Source organism: Lissotriton helveticus, chromosome 7 (assembly GCF_964261635.1).
Source record: "Lissotriton helveticus chromosome 7, aLisHel1.1, whole genome shotgun sequence".
NCBI lineage: Eukaryota > Metazoa > Chordata > Amphibia > Caudata > Salamandridae > Lissotriton > Lissotriton helveticus.
The window spans coordinates 153408206-153426555 of NC_136068.1; the positions used below are offsets into that span (position 1 = coordinate 153408206).

The 18350-nt window shown below is 51.3% G+C and overlaps 1 protein-coding gene across 1 annotated transcript in view; it reads right to left on the reverse strand.

Annotated features, from left to right (window-relative positions):
* The window catches only part of ZNF831 (zinc finger protein 831), a 485428-nt gene that overhangs the window by 55331 nt on the left and 411747 nt on the right, over window positions 1-18350 (reverse strand). The gene's annotated exons all lie outside the window — the stretch shown is intronic.

Genomic DNA, 18350 nt, shown 5'->3' on the forward strand with positions numbered 1-18350 from the left:
ACCCCAAAACACCTTTTTAGGTTTCGCCTGTCGAAAGCTGCGCACTGCGCAGCTTTTTGCGCAGGCGAAATCTTATGTCTACAGTATGTGTGTGTTGTCCCGCCCCTCTATTCCATTGGCTAGCTCCATAAATGGAGGCTAGCCATTGGAACAGAGATCTGTCCGTCAAAGCCGGAGCAGATTCGTGGGCGTTCCCGAGAATTTTAAGCTTTTGCCCACGTCATGCGGCGGTAGGCGGTGGTTTATTTTTTATTTTTTTAATGTTTGTGTTAGCCATTTTTAAAGTGTCGTTTGCAGGGGTGGGTTGCGTGATGTCCCGCTGTCCGTTCCCGCTCCCCTCCCGCTGTCCGTGTGCCCGTTCCTGCCCCCCCTCCCGCTGTCCATGTTCCCGTTCCTGCCCCCCTCCCGCTGTTCGTGTTCCCGTTCCTGCCCCCCTCCCGCTGTTCGTGTTCCCGCCCCCCTCCCGCTGTCCGTTCCCGCCCCCCCCTCCCGCTGTCCGTGTGCCCGTAGGTGCTCGTTTAATACATGAAGTGGAACTTGCTTTTATAGCTTCATGTTGCGGCAATGGGGATTACTTATATGTATCTTGTTATACACCTAAGATGGCCGCCGCCTAAACATGACTCCGCGCAATAAAAAAAATCCTTGGGTCGTCACCTAAAGTGACGCGTGTAACGTAATGATACCATGACGCATCTTGAGTGCGCGGCAGCGGTGCGGCTGCTCCAGGAGATGGCGGCCTCTGCTGTATCTCGCGGTAGAGAGATACATTGGTAAAGAGTTCAAAGAGGTTATTCGGCGTCAGACCTGAGCGATTCACGGAGGAGAAGCGAAAGTAAAAGTATCGTTTTGAGCCGTGTCTTGAAGCCACCGGGGCCAGGAAGCGGATTCCGTTAAGGCCTGTCCCTGGAGAGCGGCCTGCTTCCATCCAGGGCGCCTAGGTAAGCGTAATACGGGAGTGACTTGAACCTCCTCTGCAACTGAGACTTTCTTTAGCAGGGTTCTCTTTATCAGTTAGCTACGAGTCATCTCACCTACGCTCCTACTTAAGCGACAACGTCAACCACATCCACAATAATCAGTGCGGTGTGTTCGCATTTCCTCAAATGTCCTGTATTGCGGCTAATGAAGCTCCAGTCTCCTTTTTCAGCAGGCCATAAGCCACTGTCCAAGTTACCATTCACCCCTGCCTAATACAGTTCTGCCTTTTGGTTTTGTAGGAGTAAATGGCTGTCCGGCCTTTTCTTCCATTCGAAGTATTCACCTGTATAAATGAGGCGGTGGTGGTTTACTGTTAATTAGGGCAGATGAGGTTCTTGCAGTTTCAAAAGTTCTTATGATACATGGTCACCCATACCCATCACTTTTTTCCAGAGCTCAAGTCCTAAGCAAGCATTTGCAATGCAGTAGGTCTCGCATTTTCGAGGGTGTAAGTTATTGGCATTGTAAATGAAAATGTCATCTGTTTTGAAAATTAACGCATAAGTGAAAGGCATTGTCATTTACAATGTCAATAGCTCAAACTCTTTTAAATGCGAGACCTATTTCATTTTAAAGAAGCCAACGCCATTTTCCTGTGCTGCTTGGAAAGTGAAAGTATGCACGGTTCGCTGAATGTTGCAGGAAAGCATGTCGTACCTGCAGTATGAGAAATTCAATAAAATAGTGCTTACAAGGGGGGACTCTCCAAGTTAGGCAGAAGCGTGACTTTCAGCATGTGACATTGAATGTGACTTCAAAGGAAGTGACATCAGATCTTAAGACCTCACCTATGTTTCAGGTCTATCATGAGTACATTATAACATTTAACAAATTAGATTTTGCATTGGGGCTGTGCCAAAATATTTATTTAACCCCAACACAAATTCTGGGCTTCAACTCATGCATTTATTTATTTTAAAACCTGCCACCGAAAAATTGGCAACAAGGAGAAACATGGCAGTAAATCCGTCCTGCTTAATGGGTTTCAATGTCTGTGTTTAAGAATTTCGTTTTGGGTTAAGGCACCTGCTGCAAAGATCTTTGTGTGCCAGCTAAATCTCAGGGAGTAATAATAATGGTAAAATAACTCTGGAGGCGAACCTTTAGTTACTGTATCCGGTATCCCGGCGCCTCTGTAGTACACATTCACTCGCCACCAGTCTGAGCCAGGAAGCATGCACTGAGCAGGCACAAGGATTACAGCCAGCACTCACTCCCATAAACCCCCTCCTCCATTGCTACAGGTAATATCTCCCGCCTCTTTGCTCCATTTGCCCCTCCCCATTGCTGTCTGCGCTCTGATGCTAGGATGCATGCAATTTAGTCTCTCCAGTGATGGGTGCATTAGTGCTCAGAATATGTAAATCTGTGGGCTGGAAATCTTGCGGTTTCTGTCCGGTTGTCCAGTGTGAGGTCACATGGAGTGCTAATGCTGCTCCTTGCCTTCTGTGTCGCTTGCTATTCTTCCCTTCATCCTGAACCCCAGCCTGGGCTCCTTTCTTCCACCCCTGACAACTTTCATTCCCACTCTGCAGATCCCACCCATTCCTTAACACCCACTCAGCCTTTTTACCTCATAACCTGTTGCCAGACCTCTTCACGTGCCACACACCTTTTCAATCTCTACTACTCATATTCCTGTACCTCCTTTATATTACCCAGTTACTTTTTATCTTCTTTGCAGCCTTGGCTGGCTCTGTGTGTGTGTGTGTGTGTGTGTGTGTGCGGCTGGCTCTGTGTGTGTGTGTGCGGCTGGCTCTGTGTGTGTGTGCGGCTGGCTCTGTGTGTGTGTGCGCGCGGCTGGCTCTGTGTGTGTGTGTGCGGCTGGCTCTGTGTGTGTGTGTGCGCGGCTGGCTCTGTGTGTGTGTGCGGCTAGCTCTGTGTGTGTGTGTGTGTGCGGCTGGCTCTGTGTGTGTGCGGCTGGCTGGCTCTGTGTGTGTGTGTGCGGCTGGCTGGCTGTGTGTGCGGCTGGCTGTGTGTGTGTGCGCGGCTGGCTGTGTGTGCGGCTGGCTGTGTGCGCGGCTGGCTGTGTGTGTGTGTGCGGCTGTGTGTGTGTGTGCGGCTGGCTGTGTGTGTGCGTGGCTGGCTCTGTGTGTGTGCGGCTGGCTCTGTGTGTGTGTGTGTGTGTGCGCGGCTGGCTCTGTGTGCGGCTGGCTCTGTGTGTGTGTGCCTTTGTGTGTGTGTGTGTGTGTATGTCTCAGTGTGTATGTGTGGGTGCAAATGGAATAGGTCTCACATTTGTGAAAGATTAAGCTAATGGCAATGTAAATGACAATGCCATTTATTTATCTGTTTTCAAAACCAACACATAAATACAAATTTTGTCATTTACAATGCCAATAGCTCTAACTTTTCCAAAGGCGAAACCATTGCATTGTAAATGCTTGTTTGTTTATTTTACCCATGTATTTCGACATGGCACCACTTGGAGTGATAGTCCACTCTTCTGGGCATTAAAGTACTAGCATCGAGTGACACTCCACCTGGGAGCCTGCCTGACTGGTATTCATGGTAGCGTGGTCAACAATTTTCTGAAAATGAATGGAGAGAAGACAAAGGGTTATTTACAGTCTGACGGACATGGTATTTGACAAACCATTTGACACGACTGAGTACCCTGTCTGCCAAACTGACAGTCTGGTAGACCGCAGGTTAAACCTTCATGTTTCCACCAGTGGTGCCCCGCTGACTCTGCCCCAGCATGCTTGAGCCATTGGTCTATGTATCTTGGACCATTCACCCTATTTAGGGCAAACATTATGATGTGCTTTTTATCCTGTTCGGGTCCATCAGGAAAACTCTTGTGGTCCCAAACTGAAATATAAAAATCCCCCCTCCCCCCCCCCCAGTCTCACACACTGGGAGAAAACTCTCCTCTGCCAGCCAGGTGGAGAACTCTAAATACAATGGGCTGCAGTCCACCAGGGCAGCAGAGTGCACGCCTACGCTCTGCTGGCAAAACGGAGTATAACATGCTACACTCTAAATAACCCTCAAATCTTTGGTGGCGAGGCTTCCTGCTGGGGCCTGCTGAGAAGGCAATGAATGAGTGCATCCTTGGTTAATCTAACGTCTCTTTTCAATTGTCTGTGGTGTCTGAGGGATGCCTGAGTATGGCAAAACAGGACTAAAATGGCTCTATTTCCTACCTTGCATGTATGTGTAATGTTCTGCCTAAATAAGCCTGTTGAGAACAATCCAAAGTCACAAAAGGTAACCTGCTTAAGACAGACAGCTTGTTATTATGTACTTAAGAAAGGAGATAAAGTAAAACCAGTTAATAATTTATCAGTCCTTCCATACGATGAAAGGTCAGGTGGATGAGATTATAGGGGGTGACGTCCTCTAACCATCCACTTTTGCAGCAGTTTTTAAGAGGGGCTCGAAGCAGCTAGCCTCTATGGTGACTCATTGGGGCTCCTCGACTCAAGCGCAGTCACAGACTGCTGTGCGACAGGTGTGATATCACAGGACTCCATGGGTAACCATGGGATGTATGAGGCATATTTACGATAAGGGATGTAAGGCTAAGGTTTCACAGAGAAGAACTGGGACACACAGGGTTTAAAGCACAAGGAATCATCATATGAGAATTCAGGGCTTCAGAAAGGCAAGGCCTTTCAGATGCAGCCCCAGGTGAAGAGCAAGAAATTAAATATGAGGTTAATCCATCCCCGGGATAGTAGGCGCTTCATCTAGGGCCTGGTAGACTAGTTAGAAAGAAGAGCAGAAAGAAGTGCCGCTAGGTCGCCACCCCAACCCTGCAAGATAGAGCAAAGCATCGGACTCCAGAAAGGCACCAGGACGAAACCATCGGTAGGCTAGACAAACATCAAAGAGACTGTCTGGGAAACGTACAATGTAGCTCTGGCGCCCACAGAGTGGACACCTTGAGGCAGAGGCCATCTCAACCTCAAGAGAGCCACTTTCACTAACCCAGAAAGAGTGCCTTAAATATGCACGTACTGGATATGCACTTCTTTCATTTTAAAGGAAAGGTGCACGCACTTCTCAGCAGGGATTCAGTACTTTTAGTAGGAGTACTACCACTTCTCAATGGGAAACAGGTACTGCGGGATAGCGAGTATTGGCATTTCTATATGTCCATTTCAAATACTGTTACAGGCATGGCCAGCGGTGCCAGAACTTATCTCCAACAAGGAAGAGCTTGGCTCAGGATGTCGCAATGACAGTCGCGCAAAAGAAGCTCATGAGGGAAGTCCTTCAACAGAGTATGAAAGAGTGAATGAAAGTTGTGCGAATGCTTAGTAGAAATATGGAAATTCCATCAATGATTAACAGGATTCGGGGGCCATGCTCAAAGTATCTTACCCTGCTGCTATTTTGATGCACTTTTACTTTTAGTAACATCTGTTAGATTGAATATTTCCTCTCAGTGGGTAAAAAGTTGCTTGTTGTCACAGAAGATTAGATTTCGCGACCTGACTTCTCAGCTTGACTATGTGGGTGTCCCTGGGAAAATCTTTCCATTAACCTTATACACCAAAATGGGACAGCTGAGATGCAGCACGTTTTAGAGATATGGAACACAGGCCCCACCAGGCCCGGCTCCAGGAATTTTTATTTGGGTGGGCCAAGGGTGCATTTGGGTGGGCCACTGCGGGCTCGATTTGTCGCATATATGTCTAGGCAGACCTGCTTCAGGGCCCTCCTTTATCTCTTCTTAGTCTTACACTGCCCAAAAAAACGCACTCTTTCCCAAATCTCTTTCCATATATTATCACACTCAAAAGTGTTTTTTCCATGTAATGTTCCTTTGATGGGAAGAGGAGGTTTCTGAGGTGGGAGTATCAGGCAAGTGACACTTCACGGGCTTCCTCTGTGGGAGCCTTCAGGGAGAATCCCTCTTCATACCTACTTCCACCTGACCCTGGACTCCCTTACAGGCTTGATTATACCCACTCCTCCCCAATGCACCTTATCTCACAGCTGACCTTGGGCCCCAGCCCCATATCAGGCACCATTGGGCTCCACTTTAATTTTTCCCCGTGAAAACATTATTAAAATCACCTTCAAACTTAAAACATTGACTATAGCAGTAAATATAATTAGCACGCACTTTAAAGTATGTTCCACAGTAGCCCTTATGACCCCACCTGCTAATTAAATAAATAAAAACAGAAAGGCCATGACAGGGCCGGCTTCAGCGCTGATGCAAAAGTCTTTTTTGGTGCCCCACCATGGACCTCTTTCTCCGTAAATACCTTTACTACCACCTTCCAACAGTGCCCCTCATCCCTCCATGGCCCCCCTATTGACCTCCTCCTCGGATTTCCTCACTGCCACGCCACAAGTGCCCCTCATCTCCCCATAACCCCTCCCCCTTATGACTTCCTCCTCGGAATCCCTCACTGCCACCCTCCACCAGTGCCCCTCATCTCTCTGTAGCCCCTCCCCTTCATGATCTCCTCCTCAGACTCCCTCACTACCACCCTCCAACAGTGCCTCTCATCTCTCCCTAGCTCCCCCCTCCACCCCATGACCTCTTCCTCGGATTTCCTCACTGCCACCCTCCAACAGTGCCCCTCAGCACTCCATGCCCCTCCTATTGACCTCATCCTAGGATTCCTTCGCTGCCACACCACATGCCACAAGTGCCCCTCATCTCCCCATAGCCCCTTCCCCTTATGACCTCCTCTTCCGATTCCCTCACTGCCACCCTCCACCAGTACCCCTCATCTCTTTGTAGCCCCTCCCCCTCATGACCTCCTCCTCAGACTCCCTCACTACCAACCTCCAACAGTGCCCCTCATCTCTCCCTAGCTCCCCCTCCATTCCATTACCTCTTCCTCGCATTCCTTCACTACCACCCTCCACCAGTGCCCCTAATCTCTCTGTAGCCCCTCCCCCTCATGACCTCCTCCTCAGACTCCCTCACTACCACCCTCCACCAGTGCCCCTCATCTCACCCTAGCTTCACCCTCCACCCCATGACCTCTTCCTCGGATACGCTCACTGCCACCCTCCACCAGCCTCCCTCATCTCTCCGTAGCCCCCCGTGGACCTCCTCCTCAGATTCCCTCACTGCCACCCTCCTCCAGTGCCCTCATCTCTACGTAGCCACTCTCTCATATGCATTTCATTTGTTGTATAGTGCTACTAATATCAGTGTAGTGTGCGTCAGTACTTTACACCACGCACAAATTAAACAGAGACAATGAATCATACAAGTATGTAAATCAGTCTACAGGGAATGTCACATTAGCCAATGAGTATTACAAGGTGTAGGAATCACATGTCATTCATACTGGTGGGCAGGATATCTTAAAAGGGTTTGGTCTGGGGAAACGCAACCTTAGGATTTAAAAAGTATTCCATGGGGGTCAGCTTTACTGATAAAAATGTATACATATGAAAATTACGGAAAAGACGACCTGACCAGAGTTCAGCACAACCATAACAAGAGTATAATAAGTATAAGCCTGGTGCAGCACACTTCCCGTGCCCATCGCCACAGGGCACAAAAACCATCAGCAGATTTCTTCAGATAATGGAAGGCGCACTCATTCAAATATAAGATAGAATCCTTTTTAGTCCAAATTATTAAATTCTGCCCAAACATACTCAGTTTAGCAACATTAGAAAAATGAAAGACTGAGGAAGTTCTAACTATATCACAAAACAAAAAGCGAAGTTCTAACTATACCATTCATGTTTGTATGCAGGTCTTTGGTGACAATTCATTGATCATTGTCCTATGTTAGGATTGTAACTTCTGAACTGCAAGTAACACAAGGATCTCTGTGACAAAGGCAGTAACCCACTGAGCTTCCACATACAATACAGTTCACCTGCATTTAAAAACTAACAGACAAATGATTGCTCTTCAGCAGGATCATTAATCACCAGGGTTATCTGGGCATTTTGTATTGTCTAATTGTTGTCCTGCATCAGCCATGATGATAAAAACTGTTTAAATGAAGTGCACATGAAGTATGTGTCCTGCTGAGCCTGCGCATATTTTTAAAAGAAAAACAAATAGTAACACATTCTCTTAACTACTCCATTAGTCAAACTTTATGTTACGGGCAGCCTGATGTGATAAGCAGTGCAGGGGTCAGGAAAGGTGAATAGGAATAAACAAACTTATTTTCTCCTGCACTGCAGAGAAAAAGAAATATCCACACAGCAGAACAAGAGGCAAAGGTTACCCATGTCAAAGCCTTTCGCAATGTGGAGATGAAGGGGTGTTAAAATAAACAAAGCCTCATTCATATGTAAATGGTCTTAAAGACCTGTGAAGTACTCGGGGGCGGCTGCGATAATCTCAAGAACTGTGTCTGTGTGCGACCCGGGAAGCTGCCTCAGCCCGGGCGCACACACTGAAAAAGGGGGGCTCTTGGCCCCCCCGCCCGCATGGCGGCGCGGCGACCGCTCCCCTCTCCAGGTGCCCTCCCTGACCCGGATGTCATCATAGGACTTCCGGGTCTGGGGGGGGGGGGGGCGTGCCGCAGGAGGGGCCGGGTGGGGGGGGGCGTAGCCGCCCCCCCACCGTGCCCCTTAGGAATATAGAGGCGGGGAGCGCCCAGGAGACCCTCTTGTTCCTGGACGCTCCCACGCAACTGGTCGTGCCCCGCGCTCGGGGGCCTCTTGTTTTATTTAATTCTTGTGTTTTTCGTTGCAGGTCGGGAGGACAGGCTTTCGGTTGCGGTCCGAGCGCGTTGGTGGAGCCGGTGACCATCGGGAGTTCGGGCGCCAGAACCACGTGGAGCAACACTCGGTCAGCGTAACGGCTGTGGGGGGCTTAGCGACGAACTATCCAGCAAACGAGGTATTTCTCGGCGGGCGGGGTAGCGGGCCGGGACACGTGCAGCCGGAGTGGTGGTGGAGCTGGCCGAAATAGCTCAGTTGGGAGAGAGTTAGACTGAAGATCTAAAGGTCCCAGGTTCGATCCCGGGTTTCGGAACAGTTGAGAGGTTCTTCGATTCTCACAAAATAAGTCTTGGAACCAGCTGTAGTAATTTAAGAAACAATTTACCGAAGAAAAACCGGCACCTGTGAATTCTCGTCCCGCCTTCTACCTCCGCATACAGGCGGCTATTGGTTTCCTCCACCTTTGCTCTCGCGTCATTGGTAGCTAGTTAAGAGAGGTTCCTCGATTCTCACAAAATAAGTCTTGGAACCAGCTGTAGTAATTTAAGAAACAATTTACCGAAGAAAAACCGGCACCTGTGAATTCCCATCCCGCCTTCTACCTCCGCATACAGGCGGCTATCGGTTTCCTCCACCTTTGCTCTAGCGTCATTGGTAGCTAGTTAACATTGGAAAAACAGAGTGCGAAGCAGGGTCGACCAGGGCAGGGCTTGGAGGGGAGACCTGGTGCAATCTGAAATTTCCTGGGAAGGGATTCATAACAGTTTGGAGGTTTAAAGAATAACGAAAGGGTGTTAATAAAGCTATCATTAGGCTATCTATGAGTAAGGAATATTGTGCAATTTAGTTATTTGAACTGTATAGTGTGGTAATATATTGTGCAATTTCGTTATTTCGACTGTATAGTGTGGTAACTAACAGAAAGGGGTTGGTAAAGTAAGGCCACAATTGTACTGTCTAAAAATAAGGTTAATAGGCCAATATTGTACTGTGTGTGAATAAGGTTAACAGGCGGCGCGGCGACCGCTCCCCTCTCCAGGTGCCCTCCCTGACCCGGATGTCATCATAGGACTTCCGGGTTGGGGGGGGCGTGCCGCAGGAGGGGCCGGGTGGGGGGGGGCGTAGCCGCCCCCCCACCGTGCCCCTTAGGAATATAGAGGCGGGGAGCGCCCAGGAGACCCTCTTGTTCCTGGACGCTCCCACGCAACTGGTCGTGCCCCGCGCTCGGGGGCCTCTTGTTTTATTTAATTCTTGTGTTTTTCGTTGCAGGTCGGGAGGACAGACTTTCGGTTGCGGTCCGAGCGCGTTGGTGGAGCCGGTGACCATCGGGAGTTCGGGCGCCAGAACTACGTGGAGCAACACTCGGTCAGCGTAACGGCTGTGGGGGGCTTAGCGACGAACTATCCAGCAAACGAGGTATTTCTCGGCGGGCGGGGTAGCGGGCCGGGACACGTGCAGCCGGAGTGGTGGTGGAGCTGGCCGAAATAGCTCAGTTGGGAGAGAGTTAGACTGAAGATCTAAAGGTCCCAGGTTCGATCCCGGGTTTCGGAACAGTTGAGAGGTTCCTCGATTCTCACAAAATAAGTCTTGGAACCAGCTGTAGTAATTTAAGAAACAATTTACCGAAGAAAAACCGGCACCTGTGAATTCCCGTCCCGCCTTCTACCTCCGCATACAGGCGGCTATCGGTTTCCTCCACCTTTGCTCTAGCGTCATTGGTAGCTAGTTAAGAGAGGTTCCTCGATTCTCACAAAATAAGTCTTGGAACCAGCTGTAGTAATTTAAGAAACAATTTACCGAAGAAAAACCGGCACCTGTGAATTCCCGTCCCGCCTTCTACCTCCGCATACAGGCGGCTATCGGTTTCCTCCACCTTTGCTCTAGCGTCATTGGTAGCTAGTTAACATTGGAAAAACAGAGTGCGAAGCAGGGTCGACCAGGGCAGGGCTTGGAGGGGAGACCTGGTGCAATCTGCAATTTCCTGGGAAGGGATTCATAACAGTTTGGAGGTTTAAAGAATAACGAAAGGGTGTTAATAAAGCTTTCATTAGGCTATCTATGAGTAAGGAATATTGTGCAATTTAGTTATTTCAACTGTATAGTGTGGTAATATATTGTGCAATTTCGTTATTTCGACTGTATAGTGTGGTAACTAACAGAAAGGGGTTGGTAAAGTAAGGCCACAATTGTACTGTCTAAAAATAAGGTTAATAGGCCAATATTGTACTGTGTGTGAATAAGGTTAACAGCCGAGTCGTGAACTGCCGCATACTCCCAGGGATTAATACAATTTTTCTATTTCAGGATTGAATGTGAATTTTCCCCAAAAATTTTTCACTGGTCAGCGCGAAGGCGTGGACGTGGGTCGTGGTCACAGACCGGTATCGGCGGCACGTGCGCAGGATTGGTCGGTAAGAGGGGAACGGGGGGCTGGCATTCATCGCTCCTGGTTGCCGCCGGGTGGGTCTACATTAGGTTTACTCACCCCTTACATAGCCGGATAAGCCGGTGGTGTTGCGGTTGCCGTTGCATGGTGCTGAAAGCCCCCTGAAGACCCTCCATCTGGTGAAGGTACAGAATACAAGTACGCCTGATTGTGACACTAGGAGTGTAGCAGTTGTCATCATGCCAGGAGCAAGGGGGGGTAAAGGAGGGTCTAAGATGGAGGTGATGATGCGAGCCATGATGCGGGAAATGGGCGAAATGAACAAACGGTTGGGGAAGATTGATGAATTAGAGGCACGAATTAATGAGAGGTTTGATGATTCCCCTGGCCCATCGGGTAGGCCTGTTCGTCAGAAGGCGCCCCCCCTGCCAAGGGGGGATTTTGTCACCTCACCAAAGAGGTCTAAGGCCAAGAAACCTAGGTATGCTGCCCCTACCCCTGAGCCGGTAGTCCCGGTGCCTATTTCACCTACGCCTGTGATCCCAGCGCCCGTGGCACCGGTGCCTGCCATCCCGCCGGCGCTCCCGCCTGTGGGACCTGCCCAACCCACCCTGGCACCAATACCAGTCACACCCGCTCCCCTGCCCATTGCTCCTGCGCCCCAGGCCGTGCCCCCAGTGGTGACGGCGGGCCCCGCGGGAACTGACGCAGTTCCTTCAGAATTGGTATCCCGGATAGCTGATTTGCTGCCGTGGTTGAGAAAGGGGGGTATGTCCTTTGATTCATCTGATCATGTAGCAGAAGCAGAAAAGTTGGTAGAAAAGATTAAGGCTGCAACGGCGGTTGCCAGCAGTGCGGGACCAGCATCTTCTTCCCTTACAGGTCCGGGTCCTGCCCAGGCGAACGGGGAGAGTGCCCTACCGGCCCAAGTGCCTGTGAATGGTAAGGAAGTGTCTCTGCCTCTTTTGGGGGACGGCTTAGTGCCAACGAGAAGTGAAAATTTGGGGCAACATGTGTCCAAGGAAGTGAAGGAGATGATTTGGGCAGGGAAATATGTATACATTTTCTCTCTATTGCTGGACAATAGGGAGATGGAACAGGCCAAGGTATTGAAGGAGTGGACGCATCCAAGTGAATGGAGGGCGCAATGCACCAGGTTTAGAGTAGAGGAGACATTGAAGAACTGGATCAGGGCCTCTGCTGTCCTTTCGGCCATCACGGCAGAACGCCCCCCAAATGTGCAGGCCGAAATGGCTTGCTACCTGAGTAGGATTGTGGGGTGGAGTGATCAATACACTGGTGATGCGTGGAAGGAGTATGATGTGAATTTCAGGAAGGCCAAAGAATTTGACGCATCACTAGCATGGGACAAGGTCGACTCCTTGTCTTGGCATAAACAGTTCTCGGGTGACTCAGTCCCTTCGCAGGCCATCAGTACAGTCAGGGCGTTTTCTGCGAAGCCTTATCAGCCCTTTCGGACAACACAGGGGAATGAGGTCCCGGGGAAAAGTAAGGGGGCGGGGTCAGAAAAGAGAGGGGTATGCTGGGATTTTAATAGGCGCACATGCACAAGACCCCAGGGCACCTGTAGATTCAGGCATGCATGTTCAATCTGTGGACACCAGTCACACCCCCGAGACAACCTGCAGGTCCAAGCCAGGCAACCATGGGCGTAGGGGAAGGGGGAAGCCGGAGTAACTTTGATGAGCTGGGCCCCCCCCCACACCAATAGATGTGTTAGCATTGATCCCATGGTTAAATAGATACCCTGATCACGCAGCGGCCACCTTACTTCAGGAGGGGTTTTCACGAGGTTTTAGGATCCCGGCAGTAGGTTACACAGGTAGCAGTAATTGCAGGAACCAATTATCGGTGACACAAAATCCAACGGTAGTGTCCGCTAAGATTACCAAGGAACTGTCCTTAGGCAGGATAGCGGGCCCCTTCCAGGAGGCACCTGTCCCTAATTTTGTGTGTTTTTTTTTTTTAAAACATATTTTTATTGCAGAATCAGGAATAAACACAACCAACATACCAACCCATACACCAGCGGGTCCCATCATACAGCACAATAGCAATACAATACACAGCCGATTAGCCCACATCCCGGAGGCTGGGCGGCGTGTCAATGAGTCAGTTCGCTGGAGGTACCTCGGTGCATGCCCTATGCGGGACACGGGTCAAGTGTAGCACTTCGTATCTGCTTTTATCCCAAAACAACCAACCATCTCCCCCCCATCCAATCCCAGGTCACTTCAATGTCATATCACAAAATCAGCACGACTACTTTCCTGGGCCATCCGGTTCCGGGAAGTCGCCGCTAGCCGGCAAACCACCCCCTCCCACAACTCCTACTCTAAAACCCCCCCCCCCCAACTGCTGCTAATGCGGGTATCACCAATCCCCCCCTGCTCTAGGATGACAACTATCAGGAAGTTGTAACAAACAAGTGGTCACACGGAATCCCAGTTCATAACTGATCAGTTTTGTCGCCTTCAGTCAGGTGGTCCCTCAATGCCTGCACCACCATCTCCCATGACCGTGCTAGGTCCAAGCTCTTTTCATTACCCGTTCTAGTCGCCTGGCGCATTCGTGACACACTCTCACAGCCCGACCACTTCACCAATTCGTTCCTCCACCTCCGTGCAGACGGCCCCTCTTTAGACTTCCAATGCCAAGTGAGTTCTCGCTGCTCCAGTATCAGTCCCAACCCAATGAATTTACTCGTCACCTTGGTCTTTTTGGTGTGCGGGAACCAAAGAAGCAGGCACGTGGCCATATCAAAGTCCACCTCCCTATCTGTGACAGCATTCAAGAGGTCTCCCACCTCGGACCAGTAGTCCCCCAACCTCGGGCAACCCCACAGCATGTGGTCAAGATCTGCCTCGGGCTCCAAACATCTCGGGCACATGGCGTCAAGCACTTGGAAGTGTCGATGTAACCTCTCCGGGGTCAAATATGCCCTATGGAGCACAAAATAATGCACCTGTTGGAATCTCGCATTCCTTGTCTCTTTCCAGGCCCTGTGTAGCACCTGACCCCAAACTGAGTCCGGAATTGGCCTACCGATGCTGGCCTCCCAGCGCGACTTCAACTCGACCAACGGAGCCAGACCCTCGTTCAGCATCCTATTGTGGAGGCAGGTCACCGCCTTGACGGTGCCCGCAGCCATCACCACATATTGGCACACCGCCGACACCTCCGGTTCAGCCAATCCGCCCCCCCAGTGCTTCCGCAGAGCCGCGACCACCGCCGCATGCAGCAAGAAGGAACCACTCGGCAGGCCGAACTGCTCCTGCAAGGTCTGGAACGGGGCCAGCGTCCCATCCACATAAAGGTCACCTACCATCTGCAAGCCCAGGTCCTCCCATTCCAACAATTGGGACCAATCACCCCCGTGCGGTAAGGCAGTGAGCATTCCCAACGGAATCTCCGGGGCGTACGGCCGGCGCTTCCCAGCCCTCTTCATATATCTGTTCCAACACAATCTGAGTGTCCATTCCTCCATCGTGACTTCCCTACTGGCCAGTCTCTGTTGCATCACGATAGACGACAAGACATGCCTCTGAACGCCGACCCCCCGGCCATCCTCGGGCCCCCTGAATTCTCTGGCCACGTTCTGCGTCAGGACCTGGAGCTGCGCTGCCAGATAGTATACCTCGTAGTCGGGGACGGCCATCCCTCCCTCACACTTGGGCCTCAGCAGGGTGGTCAGTGCCACCCGTCTGCAACCGTGGCCCCAGAGAAAACCAGTCACCAACGTCCTCAGCTCCCGAAAGATACCCTGCGGGATCCACACCGGCAACGTTCTAAAATAATAGAGAAGTCTCGGGAGTGCCACCATTTTCAACAGTGCCACTCGGCCCAGTACAGACAGCGGGAGGGAGGCCCAGAAGTCCATACTGCCTCTCAACGCCCTAATGCAGCGCCCCACATTCCCCTCAAGGAGGTCCGCCGTGTCATGGTAGATGCGCACCCCTAAGTACAGAAAACAAGATGGTTCCCACACCACCGGCCTCGTGAGCTGTGGGCAGAGCGTGGCCTTCCGCAACGGAAACACACAAGTCTTAGTCCAGTTCACCCTGAGGCCTGAAAGCCTCCCAAACCTGCCCAGCATATCCACCGCGCCTTCCAGAGCCCTTCCAGCGTCCGCCAGGTACAGTAACAAGTCGTCAGCGTACAACGATATATAATGCGAGTCAAGTCCCTGCGCAATCCCGTCGAAAACAACTCCCATTCTTGCCTGTGCCGCTAAGGGTTCCATCGCTAGAGCAAAGAGCAGAGAGGATAGCGAGCAGCCCTGCCTCGTGCCCCTACAGACCGGATAAACCGAGGAGACCAGTGTCCCTAGCCGCACCCGCGCCTTAGCCGATGAATAGAGCACTTTTGTCCAGCCTCGGAACCCCTCCCCAACCCCGAACTTCAACAGCACACCATCTAAAAAATCCCATTCCAAACTATCAAACGCCTTTTCAATATCAACCGCCAGCACCACCGGGCCCGGATCCGCCAAGGCAGCACTATCAATGACCCCAATCAGCCGACGGATATTCATCGAGGTACTCCTGGAGGGGATGAATCCCGCCTGATCTCCATGCACCAAAGAGGTCATCAGTGGCAGGAGCCGGGTGGCCAGGATTCGGCTCAAAATCTTATAATCCACAGTCAACATAGACAACGGACGAAAAGAAGCGACATCTAAAGCATCCCTGCCCGGTTTCAGCAGGGGCACAACCAGCGCCTCCGTCATAGAGTCAGGCAATCGCCCCAGTTGTTTCGCCTCCGCATACACAGCCCGCAGTCTGGGCGCCAGCACTTCCATAAATTTGGCGTAGAATTCAATCGGCAGCCCATCCACCCCAGGGGTTCTATTCCGTGCCATATGGCTAATCGCCCCTCTAATTTCGGCCAGGGTGACAGGACCCCCCATATCCCGGGCCTCCTCCTCATCCAATACCGGCAAAGGAATCTGATCTAAATAATCGCTAACGTCCGTGGCTTCCGCTTCGAGGTGGCTGGTATATAGGCCTGTGCAGTAGGATTGAAAGCGCTCCAGGACCGCGGACTGCGAGCAAACCACCATCCCATCCTCCTTTCGTACACTCAGCACCGGACAACCCCTAGGGTTCGGATCAGCCAGCTTCGCAAGGAGCGTGCCCACTTTATCACGTTCCTCATGCACTTTCACCGCATACAACTTATAGTCATAGCACCGCAGTCTCTCCGTCTCAGTCGCCACCGCTTCCTTTGCGCGCAACAGGCTGTCCTGCAGCTCCGGCTTCTCTGGACGCTGCTGTTCCACCCCTCTCAGCACTGTCTCCGCTTTCGCGAGGTCAGACAGCACGGTTCCTCTCACAGTCAGAAACCGGCCCATGCAAATCCCCCTCACCACCACTTTCATCGCGTCCCATTCATTCGCTCTGGTCGCCGTCGACCCAGCATTGATCGCGAAATAGTCGTCAATGCTTTGTCGGACCGTGTCACAGAACGCTGGGTCCTCCAGCGTCTCCGGGCGGAGTCGCTATGTGGGGACCGCCGATCTCGCCAACTGCCATTGCACCGAAATCAGCAGCGGGTTATGGTCCGAGATGGTTCTAGATAAGTACTCAGTGTGCCGCACCACCTTCGCCAGAGACTCACAACACAGCACCGAATCCAAACGAACATGCAGATCATGCACCTAATTTTGTGTGTTCACCACTTGGAGTAGTACCCAAAAAAGAGAAAGGTGAATTTAGATTGATCCACAACCTATCCGCCCCGAGAGGGTCGTCCTTGAATGATGCCATTGATGAAGGGATTTGTAGTGTTAAATATGCCTCTTTTGATCAGGCGGTTGCCCTGTTGCGTGCCCTGGGACCAGGGGCATTGATGGCTAAATCTGACATAGAATCCGCTTTTCGCCTCCTCCCAGTGCACCCCTACGACCACCACCTTTTAGGTTTTACCTTTGAGGGCAAGTTTTACATGGACAAATGTATGCCCATGGGCTGTTCCATATCGTGTGCCTATTTTGAGACATTTAGCTCATTCCTAGAATGGGTTATGAGACAGGCAACGGGCCACCAGCAAGTTATGCATTACCTGGATGATTTCCTGTTCCTAGGTGCGGCGGACTCTCAGGAGTGTGCGTGGGCATTGCAGGAATTTTGCGTGCTCGTGCGGGCTTTTGGGGTTCCGCTGGCGCCGGGGAAGACGGTGGGCCAGGCTACTTGCTTGGAATTTCTGGGCATTGAAATTGACTCGGTACAAGGATGTTTCAGGTTGCCCAAGGACAAAGTGTCTAGGTTCAGAGCCGCTCTGCGGCAATGTCTGGGAAAGAACAAGGTTTCCTTGCAGCAGCTGCAGGAAGTGGTGGGGCAACGGAATTTTGCACTACGGGTCATCCCAATGGCACGCCCATTCTCACGCTCTATTGCCCAGGCTATGAAAGGACTGCGGGAGAAGCACCACCGCACTAGGCTGTCAGCTGAGGTTCGCCAGGATATGCAGATATGGATGGCATTTCTGAGGGACTTTAATGGCAGGGTAGTGTGGGCAGGTCCTCCCGCTTCATCAGCAGAATTGGGTTTGTGGACGGACGCTGCCGGTAGTGTTGGCTTTGGTGCCATTTTAGGGACCAAGTGGGTAGCCCAACGGTGGCCAGAGGAATGGAAAAGATGGGGCTTGACTGCCAACATTGGCTTCCTGGAACTTTTTCCAGTATGGGTGGCATTGAAGGTCTGGCCGGAACATCTATGTAACCAATCAGTGGTGTTCTGGTCTGATAACATGACAGTGGTCGAATGCATAAACCAGCAGGGGGCACGCTGTCCGTTCATCTTGCGCCTGATTAAAGAGATTGTGCTGCTGTGCTTACAATTGAATGTACTCTTCAGGGCCAAACATGTCCCAGGCGTCCTTAACAATGCAGCTGACTCCCTTTCTCGCTTTAAAATGCAGGTTTTCAGGGAACACCTTCCTGCAGCAGACCCCTCGCCAGCACAATTCCCGACAGTACTCTGGCAGATTGGTGCCCCAGATTACAGGACCTCGTGGTTGCTAGCCTAGCCCCCAGGACCAAGACATCTTATGAAGGGGCGTTTTTGTCTTACCGCTTGTTCTTAGGGCAGGATTGGGAGGTCAGGTGGACGCAGGAGGACAGTTTTGCGGAATATTTGGAATGGATGCACAGGGAAGGGAGATCAGTGGCAGCCGCAGGCAGACATAGGGCGGCTGTTTCCTTCTTTGCGCAGGCTAAGGGCATGCGAGATCCCACCAATAATTTTATGGTGCGCAAGGCCATGAGGGGATGGCGCCGGTTGCAGGGCCATGCTGCAGATACACGGAAGCCCATAGGCTTGGCGCGGCTGACAGCCTTATTAGTGGC